Below are 24,859 nucleotides of genomic sequence, written 5' to 3'. Positions count from 1 at the left end.
CAGAGAGGCAAGTATAAGACGCTGAACTCCCCCCACACACATACATTACAATCTTCAAGGTCTAAAAGGTACACTATGCTAAGTGGGGGAGGGGTCAGTGGAACTGAAGACCAGGGAGACAATAAAACAGCCCATCTTGTTTGCCCATTTGTATGTAACATTCGTGCACATGTTCGAATTCGAACTGGGCTTTTGTCCTTCAGAGGCTGATAACAGACACCATTCAGTTTTGCAATGATAACAACGGTTATTTCAAAGCACTATAAAAGAGCAAAATGGGGGGTAGACAGAGTTACGTAAAAAATACAAGCAAATGCTTGTGAAGAGAGATGAGTGGGGGACTTGGGGAGGGAAAGTACAAAGGAGTTGGTTGATGAATGGGTTGGGTGGATGGCGAAGAAGTGACCGGGAGGTGGTGGGAGAGAAGGACCAATATCTTTTTTATAATACATGAAAGTCTTCAATATCTTCATAAAGGCCAGGCATCACCTATATTAAGGAACATCTTATTGGGGTTGAGTTGTGATGTCACTGAGACTGCAAAGCAGTACTACAGCTGCTACTGCAACGCTCTGCTTCCATGCCACTTTGTGCACTGCTGAGAATGAATACAGTCGTGCATGCTATCACTGCATTACGTTAAACTGCTTGAAATATTTTTGCCACCTCATTCCAAGTTGCTGGTTTTAGTCCAACCATATTCTAAACGGATTGTATGTATCAACAGCCAGAGGATCCCCTGCATTGGAGCATGCACTGTAAGGAAGCATACCAGCCATTGTACATACAAACAACACTGTAAGTCGCATCGGAATTCCAGGAGCGCACAAAGGAGGCCTACCTTGGGCTTCGCGCCTCCATTTGGTCACAGAATTCCTTGGTGACGTGACATATCCTTATGATGTAGGCTAGGGTGTTTATCGCACATATAACATGATGGGCGGGGATCAGGAGGGCGAGTCTCTGCGTGTATGTGTTAGTGTGCTCTTTGTACAGTCAGGAACATGTCTGCTTTTGGCTGGCCTCCAGAGAAGGGGGGTCTGCATTCACACAATTATTTGTGGGTCACACTGTACATTAAAGGGACAATTCAGATACAGAACACCAAAAAATTGACACGCATAAGAAAGAGCACATACACTTTTTTTTTTTTATAAAAGAAATTGGTTTTATTTTCAGGAAAGGCAACATCGATCGTTTCCAATACCATTTCACGTGGGTGTTTATTCATGTTGCTTTGCAAACCGCCTTCTCGGAACTCAGTCACTTGGTTGTGCCCCAAAAACTTGGCGGTGGGAAAGGCGAGGGGGAAGAAAGGCTCTGGTGCTATTCCAAGGTGCTGGGGGAGGTGGGACACTCAGAAGTGCGCTAGAAACGAGGTAAAACCGTGTTGCAGGAAGCTCTAGAAAACAACTGCAAGTCAGTCCTGTGTGGTGCAAAGACAGCCATGGGTGTCATTTTAAGGGGTACGCAAGGATGTTTGCCCCCTAACTTTCGTGCCACACAATTGTGTCCATCTCATTTGGCAGGGGCTCCTTTTCTTTAGATGTCCCCATCCCCAACATTTGCAGCAAACTTGCGCCACTGAAGGCAGAGCTGACTTGCCGGAAACATGGGTGATTGTCCAATATTATAAGCCGGTGGGGGGGCTGGGGGGAGTGCATCAGTGCAGGAAGTGTACAGTAGCCTGGCCCCCCAAAATTATTTTTCCTGACTTGGGCTGGAGTTTGGGCACATGTGTTTACAGATCTGAAGTCTGAAGACCCTGGGAAGGCGGTGCTTGGTCAGTTTCAGGCCCAGCTGCCCATTAGGCATGAGGAGGGATGCACAAGGGAGCTGCTGGTAATGGCTTTCCTTTGCCACCTAATGATTGTATTCATATAGAATCCAAGAGCCTGATGCTGCCTGGCTCGGACTATGGCCAGTGCATAGCTGGAGACATTCTGCAAACAGCAGAGATGAAATGTGGATCAGTACCATGACGCTGCCGGACTTAATCCGTGCCCAATGTAACCTGTTTGGGAGGAGATTTGCCAGTTTATCAGGAAATATGTATGTCCTTAGTTCAGAGGAGACCCACAACATATACACAGTGGAATGCCTTGCTCGCACTATGCACTGTGTTATGTAGAATACGACCATTATTTTAAATTATGCAGTTGCTCAATTGACTTTTCACTTTTGAATATGAATCACTTGTTTCTCAACAGGCTTTCTAGTATAGAGTCAGGCTTTTTTTAATCATGTGATCTGCTTGCTTTGCTGTTCCGCTCTAAAACTAACGACTATTTTATTATCTGAATGGCACATATTCACAAAGAAGTGTAGCTTGTTCTACACCTAGGGCTGGAAATAGATGGGTTCAAGTGTCTCAATTGCGAACCAAACTCAATTCCCTGGTTCACCACTTAAGCAAAGTGTGATTCGGGGCACATGATGTAGTCTCATTCTGGCTTATCTGCCAACATTTGGAGTCTCTATAAATGATTCAGTTCAGAGTGTGTGCTACTGAGTAGGTCCACTCGGAGTGTGATAGACTATATGTGCCCAACCTAGAATAATACTTGTCACTAGTCATAGCACAGAGTCAGTTGTGTTCTGGCTCACTCGTGGCAATATCGCTTCAAAACTATAGCTGCCTTCTAACTGAAAAGTGAAATACGTGATATATTGTAAAATTCAGCAACACCTTTGTTTTAAAGGTGTGTATACTTAATAACACACACAGTACTCTGCAGTGACTGCACTTAATGCTCAGTAGGCCCCTGGTTTTGTGGGATTCCTTTTTTGCACCCAAACAACCAATGTTATTTTTTTATTTATTTAAGTGCATATGGTTGTGGAATGTCAAACCTTTCACACAATATAGAAAAATTGGTTTGTACACACAATGCATACAATACAATTCCAAATTTAAAATAGCATTCTTAAAACACAATACATTTAATCACAAATCAAGATTCAACAAATCACATGCATGATCAAATATACAAGAATACAATATCCAGTACCTCAGCAGAATAGATGGGGTCTATACATTAAAAAAAAGCAGCCAGCCTTGCCGTCAATGCTTGCTATATGCCATGTAGAACTAGTTGGCAGAGGGCGTCTGTCTTTAAAAAGGGTCACATTCCGTGCAATCGATTGCAGACTCGAGGCGCTGGAAACGCGGTACACGAGGAAAGCAGAGGTAAGACGCTGCGCTACCCCTCAGGGTCTCAAGGTAGGGAGTGAGGAGCGTCACTTGTCCGACCACGGGCGCAGCCCAGATTGCCTCGGGCATTTGGGCAGTAAACTGACGCGCCTTGCCGCAACATAGTTTATCCCCACCTCTCACATGGCATCCATCCATGGACAGCCCCTGCTAGAGGTGTGCACCTCCAGTGCCTCTGGCTGGCACCTGGTATGCATGCGGCGATCAGCCACACATCAGTGCCTGGCATCACTGCAGGCCTGTGCACGCCCCTCCCTGGACCTGCAGCAATACCAAGGGTAAGCACTGCGCAGTAAAACCCCCCAACACATAGTGCCTAATCTTCAGGTTGCTTAATTCCGCTTTGCCATGGCCTACAGGCACGGTGCCAGTGACGGCCTGCTAAGGTCGTCCCATCTCTCTCAGCTACTTCCCATGGTGCTGTGATGCCCCATTTTGTGATTTCATTTCTAGTTACTTGCTGGACATAGCCTAAGCTATCCTAGCACGCCCTGGCATGCATCCCAGGCAACCACTCACTGTTGAAGAAAGACCGAGACCCACATAGATCTCGGGTTTTCCAGTTCCATGAGTGAACACGACATCTGGTCGTATCTTTTTCTTGGAATTATGGGACTTGTAGTTTTGTCTTTCCTATGTTGAATGCAGTACAACAAATTCCAAAATTCCAAGGAAGAACTGGACAGTATGGCGCTCTCGCACATGCAAGTGGGAAACTGGAGTGCTCTGAATTCAATTGCTCACACAGGAACTGGTGTAACTGGGGAAATAGTCATAGCCAATCACCTGTGCGCCCCCAGCCCTCCACCTTTGTCACTGAGCCAGGCAGAGGCCTTTTTAGCGAGCAGGCCCTGCCGTGTCCTGGTCCAACACCTTCCCAATCTCTTCACATCCGCCTAACACACATGGCCCCGATTCCTCTGTTCTGGCAGTCAGGCACAGTGGAATAACAAAGAACAGTCTTAGTACTCACTCACAGGGCTCGGATAACATTCATTAGGGCTTGTGGGGGCCCATTTCATTTTGATTGCCCCCCCATTGCCTACAGTTAGTGGGGGTGGACACAGTCTGTGGCACCCTTGGGCTGCTTAAATACATAAGAATGGATGTAAAGGACTGCTCCTTAGGGGCAGGCAGCCAGAGGGGAGCTGAAACACTAAACGGCCACTGAAAACTTAGTAATTGCTCTGTCAGAAACGTGCTAACACAGATGAAACCAGAGTAAAAGGCAAAGAGGTGATAACACTGCTGTATGCTGTGTGCTATCAAAGGCAGTCGGCAACCTGCTGAAAAGCGCCATTTAAAGTCTTCATTTAAGGTGACAGCAGCTAGCAAAGCGCAGCCTGTAACAAAGGAATAAATATGTTGCTGTGTAGTAAGACTGACAAAATAGGGGCAGCTGCTTGATCCACCCCACCACCCACCGCGGCTCTTAAACACATACACAGAACAGAATCACAACACTGTGGGACTGTTAGGCATACAAGGCACTGGTATGTTGTAATTTGTCTTCTAGAACTGTCTAGCAAAAGATATGCAGAACCCTAATTTGCAAGATATAGGTTGACATGATGAGACACGTCATCACAGTAAATGACATTACAAGCAGTAACATCAGTGTTCAATACTCAAGGACACCATTAGTAAAGACAGTAAAATAAGTTTTCATGTGTAAACCAAGAGAATAATGTGTTGTACAATATATAAATATTCACTATTTTTAATATAGAACATCTCAATAGTTTAGTAAACCAAGAGAGATTTTCTTCATAGTAGAAATTGCTAACTAAATCACTTCTAGCGACACTCAATGTCAGCAGATCAAGTACAGTGAGATTAAATGAGTTGCCCAGGATCACATATTTCGTTAAAGTGATGAAATCAGTATTTGACCCAGGCTCTGATCTTCCCAGTGATAACTCACACACGTTTTAAGGTTTGGATTTCCAAAACAAAATAATAGTTAGTTTCTGTCAATGCCTTGAAAAGTGCACAAATCAAAAAATAAAACAATCTGACACTATATACATTGTTATAGAAATTGGTCAAGCAGAAAGACATCTATAACTTTATTTTTGCCACACAAAATGCATGATGTCAGTAGCAGTCTGCAATGGAACGTGGACCTAAAAACAATATAATTTGGTTTTTAAAAAGGTATTCAGTGAAAGAAAATTCAATATCGGGCAATTTTCTTGAGCCATTTTTTTACACAGCATGCAGCATTATACTCCACTCCCATTGATTATCACCCACCAATCGCACCTTTTAAGGGACAAAAGTCTTTACCCAAGCGGCCGTGTGTCTGGGTGATCAACTTCTAATCCATTTATTGAAATTATGTTTCCACAAAGCTGAGCCGGGTGGGGTGGGGCTGGGGAGCATTGGGAAAGGTGTTGTGCTTTCCGGAGCTTTAAACTGTTCCATGAAAAGGGTCATCTGGGAAGACTTTGGACAGCTGATCCTGCTTCAGAAGAGAAAAGTTATGGTTTATTCCTGTCACGAGCTGGCTGTGTGCAAGACACGGCACAGTCAAGTGGGACAGTCCTGCAAAATGTGGGGTGGTTGGCCATCTTCCACAACCTTTGGTTTCATCTGGGCGCGTTTAGATGCCAACTTGATATAAGGTTAACACAGAGAACTCGCACAAAGGAGATTTTCATCGACCACGTGGATGTTTTTGGCCCATTTCAATACATTATGCAAGTGGCTGCAATTTAATTGTTTCCCTGTTCATTTATCTATTGCAGCAGTGACGGCGTAAAGGTGGGCAGCAAGGAGAAGCAGCTGCTAACCTCACATCACAAATATGCTCGCCTTTACGTCTTTCCATCCTGCTTCCTTTTTCTCCTATGCAGCATTCTTTTTGCCCCCTCTTTTTTCCTTACTATCAATTTCCTCTCTACTATCCCACTCTTTCCTGCTCTTTTTAAACACTGTTGTCCCCCTGTTCTTGCTTCATTCCCTTCATCATCTTGCCTTTTTCTTTCTCCATTACTGTTAAAGGTTCTTGGTTATAAAGATCCTGCTCTCTGGCTCATCCTCATTTTGCTGCTATTTGCATATTCACCTTCCTTCACTCCATTTTTTCCTTCCTCATTTACCCACGTTAGACCATTTACCTTTACATTGCTGCCTCTCCAAAGCCCATTCCTCACTCATGTGCCTCCCTTCTCTCCCTTTCTCCTGCCCTTCTTCACTCTTCATTTCTCCCTGACTCAGACCTCCATTATTCCCCATACACTCCCGAACACCCTGCTCTCTAATTTCCCTCCCTTTAATCCTCTTTACCCTGCATTTCCCCTCACTCTTGTCCCTCACTAACTATTGCCCCATTCTCCTGCCCTCGTTCATACCCATTCACCCTTTAACCCTCACCTGGCTCCGTTCAATCACCTTATAACCTGCATTCCCTCAATCTCTCACTCAAGCTTCTGCTCTCCTTCATTCTCCACTTTCCTGCCCCATCAGCGTTCATGTTTCCTGCTCCTTCTCTACTTTTCTCCCTCACTTTACTTCCCTTATTTCTCTTCCATTCACTCCCCTGCAGCAGGGCCATGTGGAGCTGGAGATTTTGAGGTGGTGGATTGGAGTTAAGGGGTCTTTCAAGTGCCACAAGCAGCACCCACCTAAAGAGGGAACCCCTGGTATGTTTTGAGATCAAAAGGTGAACTGCTTTAGGTCTGTGACGTTCAATGACATTTCAAGTGTGTGGGGTCAGAACACCAAGGACATGCACAAAATGGTTCTGCATGCTGTAGGAATTATCCTGCGATATCACCTTCTGTAATGTCCCTTTCCATTGCCTTGAACCCTATAATTTCCAACATTAGCTTCAGGCTTGATCATTCAATATTACCACCATTGACAGCAAAACCTGACAAGGAGGCCCAGCTGTCTCTAGCTAGAGTCAGACCCCCAAACACAGAAAACAAAAAAACACAACTTCAAAGAAATGTAGCATTTGTCCCTAAAGTTGATCATTGTGCAACTCTGCCCACGCTAGGCCCCGCTTCCATGACCCGTCCACCTGGGGCCCTCTGTCATTGCCTTAAATCTGCCACTGTGTGCCATGGACACCACAAGTCACTAAAAGGTGTTTGGCAATGCTTTGCTGTGACTTCCCACTATTTGAGGTCTCTTCATGTGGTGATGCACTTTAAGTATGCTAATCAGGCCTCCTCCTTTTTGTAGGATTTGTCCAATGCTATCAGTAACCCCACATCGGCTTCACAAACCTCTAATTTAGCACCTTTTCCCTTTTTCAGTCTCACTGTCCTAGTTCACCTGCAACGGTGATACAGTCTAGATGCAATATTTGTCTCAGCCTAAACATATTCACCAGCATCTTTTTCAGCAGCTGAAGTTCCCTCATTTGCCCCAGCAGTTAAACATACTGCTTTGATGAATATGTAGGACTCATTCGGAGGAGATTGTTCCTAGCAGGTTCACAGAGCTACCCTGGGCTGGGCCAAAAAGAAATACAATTATCCAGTGCATTTGGACAAAACGTGGGAGAAACGCCGCCAATCTGAGACCAGTGGTGTAACTAGAAATTAGTATTAGGGGGGAGGGGGGATGGGCAGGCTGGTGGCACATCGAATAAGCGTCCACAGACCAAACAGGTTTAAGTATACCTATATTTTACAAAACTTGACATTAAGCATGTTAAGAGTAGGTTTAATGCAATAACAGTTTTGCATCAAGTTAATATACATCCTAAAAAGTTAACCCATGTTCAACAGTTGCAAAAATGCTGTTGCACTGAGTAAGAGACTGCAATTGTTTAACTCAAGTAGACGTCCCTTCTAGTACAGCTTCAAATGATGTGTAGTTAAAGGTGTTAGTTAGCGAAAGAGACATCACTTCCAGCTCAGCTTTAAATAATAGACAGTCAAGAAGTGTTAAGTCTAACAGAGGAGATATCACGAATACCGGCGTAAGTATTTCTTCCCAAACATGCCAGTGTTATGGAGTGTAGCCTGAACCAACCAAGAGGTGCTGGGGTATTCTCCCCCACAAGAACACTTAAAATAATGAATACAAATTGTGCATTTTACAGCACAGTATTTTGGAAAATTGGGTAAAATGCCTTTTGCAATTGGCTTTGCAAAGTAACTCATGAAAAAAATCCAATAGATGCAAGTCATCAACAGTTTATGTTTATTCATTTAAAACACATCAAGAGACTACAGGCAATAAGGGGCAACAGTGCAGAGGAGCATTTTTTTAACTATGCCTTTACCCACAATATATGGGCAGGATTAGAAATTGCTGGGAGCTATTTAACTGCTGCTTCTAGCATAAGAGAGACTGAATAGCTTGAAATCAAAAGCTGCCAGGTGCACTTTTGCTCGAAGGCCAAATTGTGCCTAAACAAACATGCATATGTGTCATTAATGTGGAGCGTTTGAGAATGTCAATAAAGAAGAATTAGGACACATGTAGTACACATTAAAACATAATGGGAAAAAAGGTAAAGTGTGCAACTAGTGTGAAGGTTAGATTTGCAGTACGCTGTGTACTCACTCCTGGTTCCCCAGCGGTAGGCGGCTCCTGTCTGTTGGGTGATACCCGACACCTAGGAGCTAGTTTTAGGTCCTGCTCATGAAATCTTAATTTCGAGCCCTGTATGCCATTAAACAAACATGTTCACAATGGCTGTCTCATACATTTCCATGCTGGCGGCACCAGTATATGCCAGTATTCCAAAATAAGCACATATTCATGTTCACTTTGCGCATAATGGCAGTAATGATGATACTATAAGAAAACATGCCCATGCTTGTTCTCCCAAAATATGGCAGTATACCCATGTAAGAAAATACTCCAGTTGGCTTTACCATTAAAAATGCCTTGTCACAGTATGAAAACATTTCCATTCTGGATGCATCAAAATGCCAGTCTAGCCAAATGAACACTTATCACGATTGCTTTATCAAAGATGTCCAATACAAAATGTCATGCCACAGTAAGACATGGCTAGACTGGCTGCATTAAAATGTTAGTCTAGCTCCATAATAAAACTTATCATGCATGCTTGATCACAGATGCCCAGTAAAAAATTCCATGCCTGCCCTCTGGGCCGCCTTCCCCCGAGCCTTGTGCACACACTGTGGGTTTGTGCATGCGAGGCACTGAGGGGCCTAAGGGGCAGAGATGGTATTTTTCTACTAGGCATCTATTGTAGATGAACAGTAAAAAAATACCAGCACCTCAACACAGCATGCTGATTAGGGCGGGTGGGGGGGGGAGCTGTGCAACCACTCTCCACCTACTAAAATCAGCTCCACAGCCCAGTACAAACACACGTGCACACCTAATCACAGAACCTTCACATGCAGCATGTACTCACTCATTCACACACACACCCCAATCATCATACACTCACTCATTCAACACAAGCATGCACACATACATACACATTTAAATTAACATACCTTTTGCCCCGGTCCTGATGTTTCCTCTCAGCGCTCGAGCACCCGCATAGCACAAACAGAACCAGGAAGCAAAAAAAGCTTCTTGATTTGTGCACATGCACACAAGAGCCAGCGTGCTGATGAAAGTGACCTGCTCCGTTTGTATGTGCATGGGGGCGCAGGAGTGTCGCCCCCACGCATACAAACATGCAGTTCCTCAGCCAGCATCCCCTATGGGCCGTGTAAGTTTGGAGAAGTGCTCAGAGTATACACTGGGCTGGCTCCTCCATCATAGGCAAGGATTCCTGTTGGTCGGCGCCCAGTTTACCATTATGGAGAAGTCGCCACTGGTACACCGTCAATAAATGTATGCAACCGGTCAGTGTGGCTGGAGATTAAATACCGTTGACTTTGAAGTCCTGTACATGAACTGCACCATTGTTAATGCAGTGATTTTGAACATATCAAAGAATCCATAGACATGCCCTACAGTAGAGGGCTACCAGGTTAGCTCACCAGGTTGGATGACTGTTGCTAAGATGCTATTTATTTAAAACTGGCTGTAAATCATATGACTTTTTGCAATTCCTCAAAGTGCCATAAAATGTGTTCCAACAGGGGATGTGTTTGGATGGCAGCTTGCTTATATTCAGTGCGACGGTGGGGTAATTTCTGCCCCATAGCGAAAATCAAAAGTTGGCACCCATTAATTTCCTAACAACTCTAATTTCAGCACAATAGAAGAATGCATCTGTGATTAAACGTATTGAGAAGCATATAACCGCTTTAGAAATATACTGTCATAAAACAAAAAGGGGCAAAAAAAATCACAAACTAGTGAATGTAAGTTTGAGAAGCATGTTTCAATTTGGAAATGTCTTATTTTTTTTCCATACAAGTGTAGCTGCACATTTGGAAAACAATGGTGTACCAGGCATGAAGGTAGTCTGTTTTTTTTTATAGTGATGGCCCTCAACCCAGTGATAATCATGGCCCATTGATTCCCGTGCTGTCCCAGGGCAGAGCTAAGCAAACAAAAACTGCATTATTTGGGTGCGGGGGCACCAATTAGGAGTGGGAAAGCATCCAATATGGGTGCAATTGACTCCCTCTAGGGACGCCTATGTCTGAGACCCAGTTTATCAACCCCATAGGAAAAACGCGCGCGCGACAGACCCTCCCAGGTTCCAAACTCTGAAGCCTGAATGATTAACTATGGAGGATTGTTGTTGAACTGAGGGCTAGTTTTTTGGGTGACACGCATTCCCCTCCTCCGGCCACACCATCGATGTTTGGCGGAGAGAGCACACGGCACCACCTGCAATTTCAAAACAAACATGCCCGGGCCCGGTGAGGAATGCTGATGCAGGCGGGCTCCAGGCAGGCCCCGACCGGCCCGGCAGGGAGGGAAGGCGGGTCGGTGCGAGCTCCTGGTGGCCCGCCGCAGGGCGCACGAGAAGCCTTCTGCGGCATGCCTACGTGTAGGGAGCGGCAGGGGAAGGCCTAAAAAACACGAGGCTGCGGGCGGCGCCGCTCATTAGGGGGATTGAAGGATTGCGCGGGCTCAGGGAGGGGCGGTGGCGGCGGTTTCTTTTCGAGACTGCAGGGCGCGCTTTAATGATAGACCGTCCCTCCAATGCCATGGCTTCTGGCGGGCGGATGGTTTGCACTCTGTCACAACATTGGTAGCCCGAGGAGCACGGCCTTAAATTGCCATCAGATAAGGCAACGGGCCCAAACTAGGAGGCAGTGCGACCTTGTAGTTGTTGGTGTACGTTCCTAGTCCCAAATTAGCTTCGGTGATTCTCTCCCCGCCTGTGGGACAGCATGAGGCAGTCACTTTAGAAAACAATGACCAATCTCTCTCACTGTTTGGGGGGGGTGGGGGTACTATCATATTGAAGACATGGAACATTAACAGCTTTGAAATGGAGACTCGCTGATTAGTTGCATTATGACACCAGAGCACGCAATCAGCAAATTGTCCCTATTACATAAAAGCACAAGACATTAGCCCCCTGCCCCTTCTCTCATTTAGTGCTCGAAAAACAATTCTTAAAGCATCTCATCAGAACAGGAGGAAAGCAAATAATCTCCACGTCCGTTGGGTAGATAAGGAAGTGTTACCCAGTGCATTTGCCCTCACGCCAGCCATTGTTAACCGAATAAAAAAAAAACCAGCATCACAAATGAAACTGCAACGCTTTTTTTTCCATGATCCCACAGCAAGTCTAGATCTCGTTAAGTAGTGATATATGACCTAGTTCCGAGATAGCTTTTGTGGACCAAACTTGAGACCTTGGGCTGCACTAAAGGGATACTCTACTATCTTCATTTATTACATCATAACACCTCGGTCTCTTTGAAGCTAGATTCTAGGGGGAACATGACTAGTAAGGTTCGGGCAAACTCGTGAAGTAAAACAAGGCTGTGTTACAGCACCGCTATTATAATTGTCCCCCTAAGATAGGCGCCACCCACTGTTTGGTCCTAGCGTATGCTGATGACTTAGGCATCATGGACCACACAATCAGTGGACTACGCAGATCAGCTGTGGCCTTATGGATTTACGCTAAAAAAAAATGGCCTCTCAATCAACCTGGGAAAGACTCAGATGATGGCCTTTACCAGCAAGAAGGTAGCACGAGTTAGTCTCAAAATATACGAGTCTGAAATACAATATACACCCTTTTATAGATATCTGGGCATAGAGATAGAGCCGAAGGGACAATACATTATGTGTAAACAAGCCCAGATCACTCGTGCGGCCCAAATCACTCCACCGGTATATCGTTTTACTGCTTCACATTGTAGGTACAGCATCTGGGCCGCACGTCATTTATATCTGCAGGTACTAGCACCCATGATCACCTACGGACTAGAAGCATTGCAGCTAATGGACCTTGGGTGGCTACAGATACTTGAGGGGAAATTTTGGAAGAAAATGCTAGGATTCCCGACATGTATACCCATTTCCATTCTTAGACTGGAGCTGGGTCTCATCTCGTGGAAATCTCAATTACTTAGAAAGAGGGCAGAATTGTACTTAAAAATTGCGCTGAATGTAGATAACCCTTTACTTTCCGCTATGCATAGTGATAAGCATAATAAGCCCTCTTCATTTCCGTTTATGAAAAAATATATGGATAGCTATCTGGACAAAATAGGCTGGACCAATAGGCTGTATGGGGACACAGCCAGTTCTTTGCGGGCACTCGCTAAGAAGTCGGAATTATGCGACTGGATTGAAAATTTTGCTCGTCTTGAATATCCGAAACGCTACAAATTTGTACCACATATGCGATATACTTTTAAGCAATCTTTGCCATATCTGTCTCTCTGCCCTTCACCTCGTTTTAGACGATTCATCCTTTTAATGAGGATTGATCAACTGCCGGTACTGGCTACTGGTGGAATTATGAACAATCTTCCTATATCAGAGCGTTACTGTAGGCTCTGTACGAACAAATCTGAGACTGAATCTGGTAAACATGTCCTAACATGCTGTTCTGCCATGTTAAAAACGTACTCAACATACTACAGTGATTTTTTCCATAAAGTGGATCATATAAGTAGCAATGACTTTTGGCTAAGGGCTGTTAATGTTTTGGCACTACACTTCATATTGCAGTGTATAATGTATGGTTGATAATTGAGAGCCTGTTAGGCATAACAATATAGGCGTGTTTGTTCCTTGATAAAATCTTATGAGTGAGAACGAGTGTCAAAGCAAGAAAATAATATCTATGAATGGACGAGTGCTCATATTAGCAATCTACTTCTTATAATTCTATGAATGATAAATGGTCATGGGGAAAAAAATGGAGCATAAGTGAACAAAGATTAATGCTTGTGTATCATTCATACTTTAAGCAGACTTGTATATTTTTCTTCTCTTTTTTCTTTTTATTCTTTAGCATTTTTTTTTCTCTATGCTTGCATTGATGTTCTTTTCAGATTGCATTTTAAAAGTATTAATATGTTTAAGTAAGTTGTAATAGCAATTACTTTCTGTAATTTGTATTGATTTATTAAATGTGAAAAGCTTATGTTAAGCTATAACACATTAATAATAAATAAAAAATAAATATTGATAACAAAAACATGGCTGCATAGATAGAATTGAAATTAAAACATTCTTATTCTATGGCAAGACAGGAGGCTCATTATGCATTACAATCTGTACTCTGAAACCACAGCAGCAAAGAAAAAACTTTTACAAACAAAAAAGTTTGAAAACAGAACTAAATAGAGTTCAATGACAATGCAAGGGGGACTCCCCAATCCATCACGGGGGATAGGTCATGACCTGCAGGAGACCAATGAGCAGGGACCCTTCTCTATATAAGTCCTTTACTCCAATCCCACCTCCTCTCTTTCTTTGCTGCTGACACCATAGTTAAGTCACTCCTTTTAGTTGTGTCTTACATGTTAGTGAATATTGGCCTTGTTAGTACGTTAGGCCTTTTTAAAATGTGTACATATAATGTATTTGTTAATATATATTGGGCATTTTACTGTTTTGCCTTTGTAGCTGGAAGGACATGCGTTGCTTTTGTTAACGCGTTTTCTTAAAGCTATTTCAAACGCTCCAAATCAGCTGCAGCTGACATGAGAGATTTATGGCACCTATTAGCATGCAGGCTACCAACGAAATGTACTTTCTACGGTTTATTTAGTCCCGTGTGCGCCGGGCTAATGGAAGCTTTTGTTTCAGACCCGACGTGCACGGGCATCTTTCATTAAGAGATTTATGGTCCCGGTGCGCGCCAGTCTTTGTCTCATAGGAAGCGGGTGCTTCCAGACACGGCGCGCACGGACCTTGTCGTTTCTTTTTCAGAGTAGTTCTCTGATAGCTCACCATGATGTGAGACTGGAGCTGAAGCAGCAGATCCCACGTTCAAATCCCCAATAGGGGTGCAGTGCACTGAGGTGTGAATTTCAACTTCTTCTGACACTTTTAAGTGTAACATTAAAGGGCTGGCCTGCCAGTGTGGTCACGTGCGAGAGCCTTGGTTTGGGAAATAGAATGCTGTCATACCCCGCTGAATGAAGCTGTTGCTTCTGACACGGTGCGCGCTGGCCTCACTTTACAGCCACCAGTGGCTCAAGTGGTAAGTGCTTGGTCTTGCAAGGCTGGAGACCTGAGGTCTAATCCTATGTCCGGTATCTCCTGGGGATGTTTTAAAGGAACCCCTTTATTGGTCCCGCGCATGAGCCTCATTGTATTTCAATGGGATTTAGCACAAGCAGTGATGCCTTGCTCAATTTTTGGAAGCCTCTAACGTTTATCTGAGACTAAAAAGGGCCTTTGTGTTTGTTTCAGTAAGCACTCTGTAGCTCAGGGCATTTGCTAATTACATCAGAACACTAGGGAATACCAGGTTGCTATGGCCCATATGTTTCCTGTCAGTGAATGTGTGTGTTGAAATATAGGAAAGCTTCTGCTTCAGTATGGAAGCAAGATAACTCATTGACAGAGCTGCATATTTACCATTTAGGGAGACCTGGGTTCGATTCCCGTCTTGTTCAGTATATTTTAAAAAATGGATATATTTTTATTTAGATTTATTTATTGATTGATTATTTAAATAGGATATTTTGCAAATATATTGTGGCAGTGTCCCGCCTGCCCAAGAGCTGGATGTGCTACCAATCTGCAGTTTTGCTTAAGTGCTGCATATGGCTCAGGTGTCTGCCTTTCTCTGTAGGCGTACCATAACCTGCTCGGTGGCAGGCTTTGCCTGCGTTCTGGTGCAAAGTTTCCCCTTGAGCACTGCTGGTTCCACACCCTGCTAGAGTGGGAGCAGTTGAGGTGCACTTGCTCGGCGCAGCACATTAGCGTTTCCTGTTGGCAGTAGCCCGGATGGCTCAATAAGCATCAACTTTTATAAGAGCCCAGGGTGTGGGTCCCTGTTCGGGCGTAACACCACTTCCTAGGAAAGGATTACTTTGTATTATCTATTTATTTATTAATACTTCAAAGAAGAGTGTTTGGGGAGGTCGTTAACAGGCCTTAAGGGGGCCCTACCTTCCTTTCTGTGCATCACTCAGGCGCTAACCTAAGTCTTTTAGTAGATCTTATACATTAGTTAGTTACAGGACAACTCAGTCCTTTCGCTTCCTTAGGTAGTTCAGTTCCCTTTTGTCTTATACAAATAATTGGAGATTTATAATATACTAGCTGAAGAGGGAAATAACCCTGAATATCTCTACTGACATGCAAGGTGTTAGCCCTATTGATGCACAAGAGCTGCAGAGCTTGATGGGCAGATGGGTTTGCCTGCTCGGCAAAACCAATTCCGTTCCATAAAGGGTGGAGTGATTTCCCTTGCTATTGTCTAATAGTGTTAGCCCTATTGATGCGCAAGAGCTGCAGAGCTTTATGGGCAGATGGGTGCGCCTGCTCGGCAACACCGATCCCACTCCTTAAAGGGTGGCCTGATTTCCTTTACTATTACCCTGATGGTGTTATCCCTGTTAACGGGCAGGAGCTGCACAGCTTGATGTGCAGATGGGTTTGCCTGCTCGGCAACATTAATTTCACTCCTTAATGTGTGCCGTGATTTCCCTTACTATTGTCCCAATAGTGTATTGATCAATACCGTTTTATCTAATTGGCGGGGACAAGGTTTTCTCAAAGATAGCGGTTTCTTGTTGTTAGCAAGACAACGTTGAGCTCCCGGGTTCTGACCCTGTGGCAGTGTTTAGGAAACACTTGTTGGTATCAGAGGGAAAGGTTACCAGATAATATCATTTTGGAGCACGCTCCCATACCTTTCCTCCCAAGGCTTTGTCTACTCTCACATATGCATCTAAGGGTGTATACAATTTCTCCTCTGCTCGAGGAGTACAAGCCCAGTTTTGCCCTCAAGGGAGTTGTTTCTCGTCGCAGTTTATAAGTGGCTGTTTATTTTCATTCTTTTTACCCTTCAGCGCTGCGAATAGAGTGCTTGCTTTGGCATCTGTGCAGACCCTGCTGATGCAGGTGTCGTATCCTAGAAGGGTCAGAATAAACGTTTCATCCTTCCGAGGTCAATAAACACCATACCCCACACACCGTGGATAATAATAATAAGCAGCGCTCAGATGCCCAAGGGTTGGTTACACTGTATAAGTGCTATTTTATTTTAATTATCCCTAGGTCGGCGCATCACTCCCCCCACCACCTTTTCCCCCCCAACATCATTTTGGAGGGTGCGGGGGGGGGGCTTACACCATAAAGTTACACCTCGGGGGGGATACACATGAGGGTTTTCCTGTGTTTTTCCTTTAACATGAGTTTCTTGCTCTTGACCAGTAGAGAGCTCACACTAGCCATTTGACAATATCCCTCAGTAGGATAGAGGGGTCTGGGAGTGGTGCTCATCTTCCACCCAAGTTATTACGGCCTCTCTATCACAAGGAACCTCAGCAACTCAGCATTAACCATCACCATAAGTGTCTGTCAGTACGGTTGCTCTAGGGCAGGGAGACACTTCGTTAGTGACTGGGTTCACTTAGCTGTCTGCATGGCAAGTACACCTTTTGGTTCCCTCTGGAGATTGTTCTGAAATAATGTGCTAGCATAGTGTGCCGGGGGTTTCTAGATAGTTCAGCTTTACTAAGATGCAGGTTAGTCCTCCTCCGTAAACCAGCTTTATATTAATTGTTTGGTGATCAGTTTTTCTTTGCAGTCTAGAATCTTTTTCAAGACAATGGAATTTAGTGGGTCCTCCTTCAGTTACTTTATGTTCCCTTCGGGGATTTATCAACCATGGGGGAGGGTATAGGTCAAAGCACCTGGCACTTCTAGCAAGGAGATCAGGCGTAGTTATTATGTGAACGTTTGGATGCAAGATATGTTTTTCTTTGCCAAGTTTGTCTCTTAAGGGTCAGGTTTATGTAAGTACCTCCCTATTGTCATGGTAGCAGAGTACCTTTTTTTTTGGGGTTCAGGAGGTCTGAAAGTCTCCAACTTTACGGCTTGATGAATTTAACTCTTCCGGGGTTTTTGAAGAATATCTCTGTCATCAGCGTCCCCTGGTGGGGCTCTCTTTTAATAAGATTGTTATTTGGCACCTATCTGCTGGGTTTCAGGTGTGGCCCCTCTCTTTCATCCCGCGTCTGCATTCGGAAGAAGTAATACTTTCTGAGTTTAGAAAGGGTTTTTCTGGTATCAGGTGGTACATTTGACTAGAGACAATGGTGTATTTAAGGACAGGACTTGGGGTACATTTTCCTGGGTGCACAAAGACCTTAAGTTTATTGCATTTAGGTTGTCCTATAACATGCAAATAACGAGTCCATTTTACTCCCGCTTGGCCCTTCCAAGGAAGGTTTCCCTTTCCGACTCTTTCTCCAGGGTGGTCATGTGATATGTATTGTTTCTAATATGATTTCTTTCATCAGCACATGCAATGGACCCAACAAAGCTTTCACCCCTCAAGGGGGTGGGGTGGGTAATTTTTCTTTATTTCCAGGAGAACTAAAGTGTTTAACTTCTTACGTTTGCTATCTAGGTTACCATAAAATGGTATGAGTGTAAGTGTTTTAAATGTTCAATGTTGAAGACACAGGAGCTTATTTCTCCTAGCTTTTTTCCTGCCTGTTAGTATAGGGAGGCTTTTGTCTGGTACCCCCTTCCCTCTCTTTTAACCAGGTGGTTTTTAGTGGCCTGTGAGGAACGCTGGACTTGGCGCACCTTTCTAGTTCTTTGCAGTTAAGACTGCTATGCCTTATAGGACAGTTATTGGGGCAACCTAGCCTGGGGGAATGTTTTTGCAATCAGTTGATTGATCGAACTAGAAACATTTAAAACACTTCTATTATTATTATTGTACAGTCGCTATTGTATTAATCAGGTTGTATTTAATGTGATGCCAGGCTTTAAAATTGCATAATATGAGTCTCCTGTCTTGCCATAGAATGACTAATCCCCCACACTAGCGTGAGAAGGGGGTTTAGATTCTATTAAAGACAAGGAGGTTAGTATTAGAACACCCACCCACCCTTGATATATGATATGATATATGGCATTTATAGCGCGCCTATACACAGGTGTTTCAAGAAAGAACATTGTTTGGGTTGTTGTTCTTCCCATCCACCCACCCTTCTTTGTTTGTTGTTCTTAAAGATTCGGGTTGAGAGCTTCTGTTCAGGAACATGGGTCAAAGTTACGAGATGTGGAGAGTGCGTGCTACGGGAGCTTCGCTGGATTTTGTCTTCATAATTTCTCATCTGGTCTGCGCGGTGGGCGTCTGGTTCAAGACAGCTGCAGAAAGAGGAGTTGGGATTGGAGTAAAGGACTTATATAGAGGAGGGTCCCTGCTCATTGGTCTCCTGCAGGACATGACCTATCCTCCATGATGGATTTGGGAGTCCCCCTTGCATTGTCATTGAACTCTATTTAGTTCTGTTTTCAAACTTTTTTGTTTGTAAACGTTTTTTCTTTGCTGCTGTGGTTTCAGAGTAAAGAGTGTAATGCATAATACTCGCCTCCTTGTCTTTAATAGAATCTAAACCCCCTTCTCACGCTAGTGTGGGGGATTAGTCATTGTGCTATTTGTAGGAAAGGGCAGAACTGACTGTTAGGAAAGATTTCTTAATTGTGGGTAATTTTCCTTCCATGTGGCAACCCCTAAACATGTTGCTGTTGTTTTCACCAGGATCTAGACTTTGCCAGAGAAGTGCAGCCTTCTGCCGCACTCCTCTGGGCTTTCGCTCCATTCTTACGGGGAAACTGACATGCCCTTAAGACAGTCAGTACCGGGAAACGTTGTTTTCTGTAGCTTCGTTATCATGTTGCAGCTTTTGCGCAACATGGCACAAGAGAGCACTGTAAACTAAGTTACTGCTCTCTTCGGTCTCTAGTCTTCTACAGGCCCTAGATACTCTCTTTGGTTTGTAAATGAACGGTGCAAGTGAATCACGGACGGGATTGGTGGCAGCGATCGTTTCTTGTGTTTTTGAGCTCCTTTTGGCGTTTTAAGCGCGTTTCTCGCGCTTAGCCCAAAATGGTGGCCTGGCTCCCAAAATGGCCAGACCACGAGGCTCTTTGTCCTGTCCGCTGACCGTCTTGCCCCCTTCACCTCCCCCAGGTCGAGCCGACCCGGGGCCTTCCTTATTTGGGCATGTACTTTCCAGCGAAACACAGATGCTTTCGCGGGCTTCTACAGGCCTTGTGTGTGCCTCCAGGATGGGGGCTGGGATGTCTGGTCCCAATACACATCCTGGGCGCCAGAGAGTCTAGGGTGGTGTGAATGCCTGGGACCCCTGTGGTCCGTGAAAGGTCCACATATGATGTGAGTGTTTTATGAGCGGATCTCCCATTGGGTCCCCTCCGTTTTGGCGCGAAGGGAACCGTGGATAAGAGGGGGCTGGAAACGCCACTACCAGGTCGATCTCCTGAGTTCTCACAAACAATGGAATACAGGAGCCAAGTATCCTGCAACCACGAGGCTGAACCGAGGAATCGCTGGTGACCCGCTGAAGGACTGCTCCTCTGCACTGCTGTCACTTTGTGAAACCCTTTCTACCTCAGATCGAACGGGAAGGCCTGTACTGGTACTTCGACCCTTCGAATAGTGGGAACAACTATTCTCGGCATCTTCACCATCTCCTGCACGTAAGCCTTCGGAAGTGTCTCTGGGCCATCCAGCAGACTGACCAGCCTACCCAGGAGTCTTGCTCTGTAACCGCCGTCAGGTTGTGTTGTATTTCGAGTCCTTGTCACTCTCACAGGATTCGTACACTTGGCATTCCCAGGTCTGAAGTGAGTAGTGTACATTTGGCTGAAATACACCCGGCCGCTCCGTTGCCCTGCTGTGTTAACAAACTGTGTGGGTTCACTGCGTTTGGGACATCCTCATCTCAACTTCTGCTGCTGCGAAATCTACACGACGCCGAGACGTCCCCTGCTCGTATCTGAACCTGCCAGCACTGAAACTGACGCGGAGAAGCCTCGGTCTGCTTGCATCAGGGACCGGTGATTAGCATCGCTAGGAACTGGTCGCCCTCCTGCAGGAGCCCATAGCTTTTCCCCACTGTGTCTAACAGCACGCCTTTCCGTACTCGCGCTCTGCTTCTGCCCACAGTGGAGGCTGTGCTTGAGTCGCGGAGCTCTGTTCATCTTCATTTGTTCACCGGACTAAACTGCCTGATTCCCTTGAAGAGACTCCCCTTTTTGCCCGTTGGCACCAGCGTGTGCAGGTACTTTTGAGCACAAGGCTCCACTCTTCGTTGGGCTTGGACTTCCTTTTAGTTAGGTGCCTCTGAAGGCGGACTGGGTCTAATTATTATTCGCACTGCCTTTTTTCCTCCCCATCGAGGTGGTCTACACATTTTGTGTGTCTAACTCGTTAGACTCGTTTGTATTTGTATATATATTGTATTGGTTTGGTATGTGTTGGTTTACTGGAGTTTTATTGTGATTTCTCGCTACGGTCAATGTTACAAAGTCCTTGTAATAAATGTGTATATATTTTTAATATAACACCTGCTTGGAGTAATTTGTTAGTGTCCTTGCTTTGTGTGCTCATTGCGGGCTTTCAGTCACCCTCACCCCTCTTGAGACCTAGTCTTGACCGCCGCGATCGCTACCCTGATTGGTCTGGCTTGTCCAGAGGTTACCCTGTTCCAAGAAACTAGGCTGGCCTTCTGAACCTCTGCCCCTCCGGGACAGAGGACAGAAATCCGTCTTAACAAATTGGTGTACAGCGGTGGGATACGACTGAAGGTATCCAGTGTTGCGCACGAGCGAAGGCATCTCAAGTTATTCCTACCAGGACACGTAGTGAATTGTCATAGTATAACTTTTAAAAGGCCATAGTCCTATCTAACAGTATGGAAACAAATACCTTGTTAACTTTAAATGCTTCTAAATCCGAAACATTGAAAAAGATGTGTGCGGAGAGAGGTGTCTCCTCTCAAGGCACCAAATTGGATATGATCCAAAGAATCGTGGCGTGGCAAGAAGCGCAGCTTGACGCTATAACTTCTGAGGACAGTGCGGAAGGAGGTGGGGCTGCTCTCACTGGTAGAACCGACGGTTCTGCCACTGCACTGGTCCACCACGACCACGAGGAAAGGGAGGATGAGATGTCTAATGTTTCCTCTGCCAGTGTTGATGGGGAGGCCATGCTTGAATTCAAGAAGCAAGAGCTGCTGTTTAGGCAGAAGGAGCTTGAGTTCAACATAACCAAACTAAGAATCGAACAGGCTGAAAAACAGAAAGACAGGGATCACCAGTTGGAACTGGCCAAGCTTCAGGTTGCAAATGGATCCAAGGGTCCTGGACATGGGTCTGGGGCCTCCTCTCATCCACGGTTTCCAAAAGATCTGCTCAGTGTGTATGAGGAAAAGAATGGCATTATGGACTGGCTGAATACGATTGAGTATGCATGTAAAGTTCAACAAATTGACAATGCTGATAAGATTGCCTGGTTACTCAGCAGACTGCCCCATTCTAGCTGTAGCGCCATTATGGAAATGCCAAAGGCTGAGCGAGCGGATTTCGCAATGTTAAAGCAAACTCTCATTTTAAAGTTTGGAAAGACTCCTGCCCAATATTTAAAACGATTCCGAGAGTATAAGAAAAAAGGTGGTGGTACTTGGGTATCTTATGTAACCGAATCCTTAAAAAACTTGACTGGCTGGGTCGAAGGTTATAAGGTTTCTTTCTTTGAAGCCATGATAAGTCTTGTCATGCTGGAACATATTTTTGCATCTTCTTCCCCGGAGCTTAAGCAGCATTTGGCCGATTCGAAGGAGATAGATCCTAAGAAGCTGGCCATTGCCGCCGATTTATGGGTGTCACATTGAGTGTCCCATAAGGACAAAACTCATCCTGGTAAGCAGGAGGAAGGAAAAAGTCCAAAGATAAGGAGGGTGGAGAATCTAATAAATCTTCTTCTTAAAAGGGCCACAAAAAGAAAAATAAGGGTAAGACACAAGAGAACTCACAGGGTAGTGGAGGTCAGCCTCCGAAACAGAACTCTGGTTACAATAAGCCTCCCTATGTAAACAGACCCAATGGATCTTGTTTTGCTTGTGGAGAAACTGACCACGTGAAGGGAAATCCCCGGTGTAAGGTTAAACCTTTGGGGGTCCACTCTGCTAATCTGGCCTTCTCATCCTACGAGGAAGAAGAGATTACAGGAGCATCCTTCTCCTCAGACTCCTTCCCCAGCGGGAAAGAAGCTGAGGTAGTTTTAGTTTCCCTGGGTCCCTGGGAGCCTAAAGTCGCAGAGGCTTATGCTAGGATTCCAGATAATACCAAGCACTACTTTAAAGACAGTGTGCTGATCAATGGAGTGGATACTCCACCTCTTAGGGATAGTGGGTGCAGTCGAACTGTAGTGGATTCTACCTTGGTAGACTCAGAGGAAGTTGCCAGAGCTACTCTGATGCCCACTAAGTTAGCTGACGGCCCACCTCGCATTTTCCCAGCAGGGCCATCTTAAGCTCTTTTGGGGCCCTGGGCATGGATATCTTTGGGCCCCCCCCTCCACCAAACCAAAAGAATGAAGGGAGCAAGAATACTGGTCACGCCTCCCACCCCATACCCGTTGCGCTCACACCCTACAGGTTGATATGCCATATCGCAGAATAATAAGCACGTTTACTCCCTTTAAGCTCCCTTGCACTTGTCATTCTTGCTCTAATCCCAATGATAAACAAGTAGCATTTGAAGGCCAACATTAGCAGTCTACAAAGGGGTTACTGTTCTAGTACATACAGGATACTTTTTTAATCAATAGCATCCGGGAAGGTAGATGTAGTATTAATGCAGGACCATATGTAAAAGGTACATGTGACACATAATAGACAGAGAACTCACATTAGCTACCTCACAGAATGCAAAAGTGCTCATGCATGGATAGAGGCCCCCAATTGGAATGAAGGAGAATACTACACATACCGTAGCATGGATAGTGGAGGCAGATTAGAAGCTACCAGGACGGTGTCTTTATGAAGACAGACTGAGATTAGAAGTGGGATATGGTTTCGAAATAGTGTTGTCATTAGATATCAAAGGAACAAATGCATGTGGTGTGCGATATAAATATGCTCACTATTAACACAGTGAAACCATGAATAAAGCTTTTATGAAGATCATAGCTTTAGAAGGACATCGCTTTGAAGGGCTGCCAATTTCGAAAGCTTTAGGGACTGGCAATATTGAGAAGTTAGGCAATACAAGATTAAATGAGATGCCCAGGATCACACATTGGTTAAGGGGTGAAGGGCTGAAGCTGGGATTTGTGGCAGCTCTGCAATTTCTGCATTGGAACACTTTGTTTTAGTTCATGGTAAGAACTTGAAAAGAATCTCATTTTATTTAAAAAAAAAAAAAAAAGCAGACTTGGAAAATACACAAATCACATTACCATTTGTAAACTAAATATTATAGAAGGTTGTTATGCAAAATGGGAATGATTCCAGCTTCATTCTCTCAATCATCAAGGGAAGCATATAATAACCAGCATACCAAACGATGTGATTTAACAAATGTAATCTGGGTTTGTCTTTTGTATTTTAAAGCTTTAAATACTTCCAAAACAATGGCTTGTGACAATTTCATTTATAAACGTGCATAAAAACCTTTGACTTTTACCAAAAAGCAAACCGTTTTTTGTGTCAAACAAGTGGACCTTAAAGGAATGGTGTGCTCAGAAATATTATTGGCCAAAAAGATGGGCAATAATAAAAAAAATATCTAAAAAATATTTTTTTTAAAGTCCCTATGTAAAGTATTGAGCAAATGAAGCTCAAACTCTAAAATGGGAAGCACTAAGGGGCATCCATTTTGTGAAATGGATGCCGCCTGTGTTTGCCTTTGCGGCACTAATGAAGCAAAAGCCAGGTAGCTGTAGTAAACAAAAGCTACCACTGGGTGGCTTTTGCTTCATTGGTACCAGACTCGGAGGACGGAGACCAAAGACTGCAGGCAGGAAAGCTGCAGCTGCATCTCGTAAGTGCTAATTTCTTTTTTTTAAATAAGCACTAGCTGTGTTTTTTTTTTCTAAGTTTTCTGGGCTGGAGGAGCCCGAAAAACGTAGAAATAAAACCGCAGCTTTTAAAACATTGTATTTATGTTTGCGGTAGCTTCAGCTTGGAGCCCACTGGGATCCAAGCTGAAACTACCGCAAACATAGATACAACGTTGTTGTGTTTAAAAACGCTGCGGTTGAAGGTTGAAACCTGGATACGGCTTCCTCTCTCCCAGGCGGCTCGTATAGCCCTG

General features: G+C 44.6%; 1 protein-coding gene across 7 annotated transcripts in view; it reads right to left on the bottom strand.

The window, feature by feature from the left end:
• Positions 1 to 24,859, bottom strand: part of LOC138581047 (structure-specific endonuclease subunit slx1-like) — a 353,913-nt gene that overhangs the window by 1,627 nt on the left and 327,427 nt on the right. The window lies entirely within an intron of this gene.

Source organism: Ambystoma mexicanum, chromosome 3p (assembly GCF_040938575.1).
Source record: "Ambystoma mexicanum isolate Mex_15411 chromosome 3p, UKY_AmexF1_1, whole genome shotgun sequence".
Classification (NCBI taxonomy): Eukaryota; Metazoa; Chordata; class Amphibia; order Caudata; family Ambystomatidae; genus Ambystoma; species Ambystoma mexicanum.
Note: the sequence above shows the minus strand (reverse complement) of the source record. Positions and strands in the feature narration are given on the sequence as shown.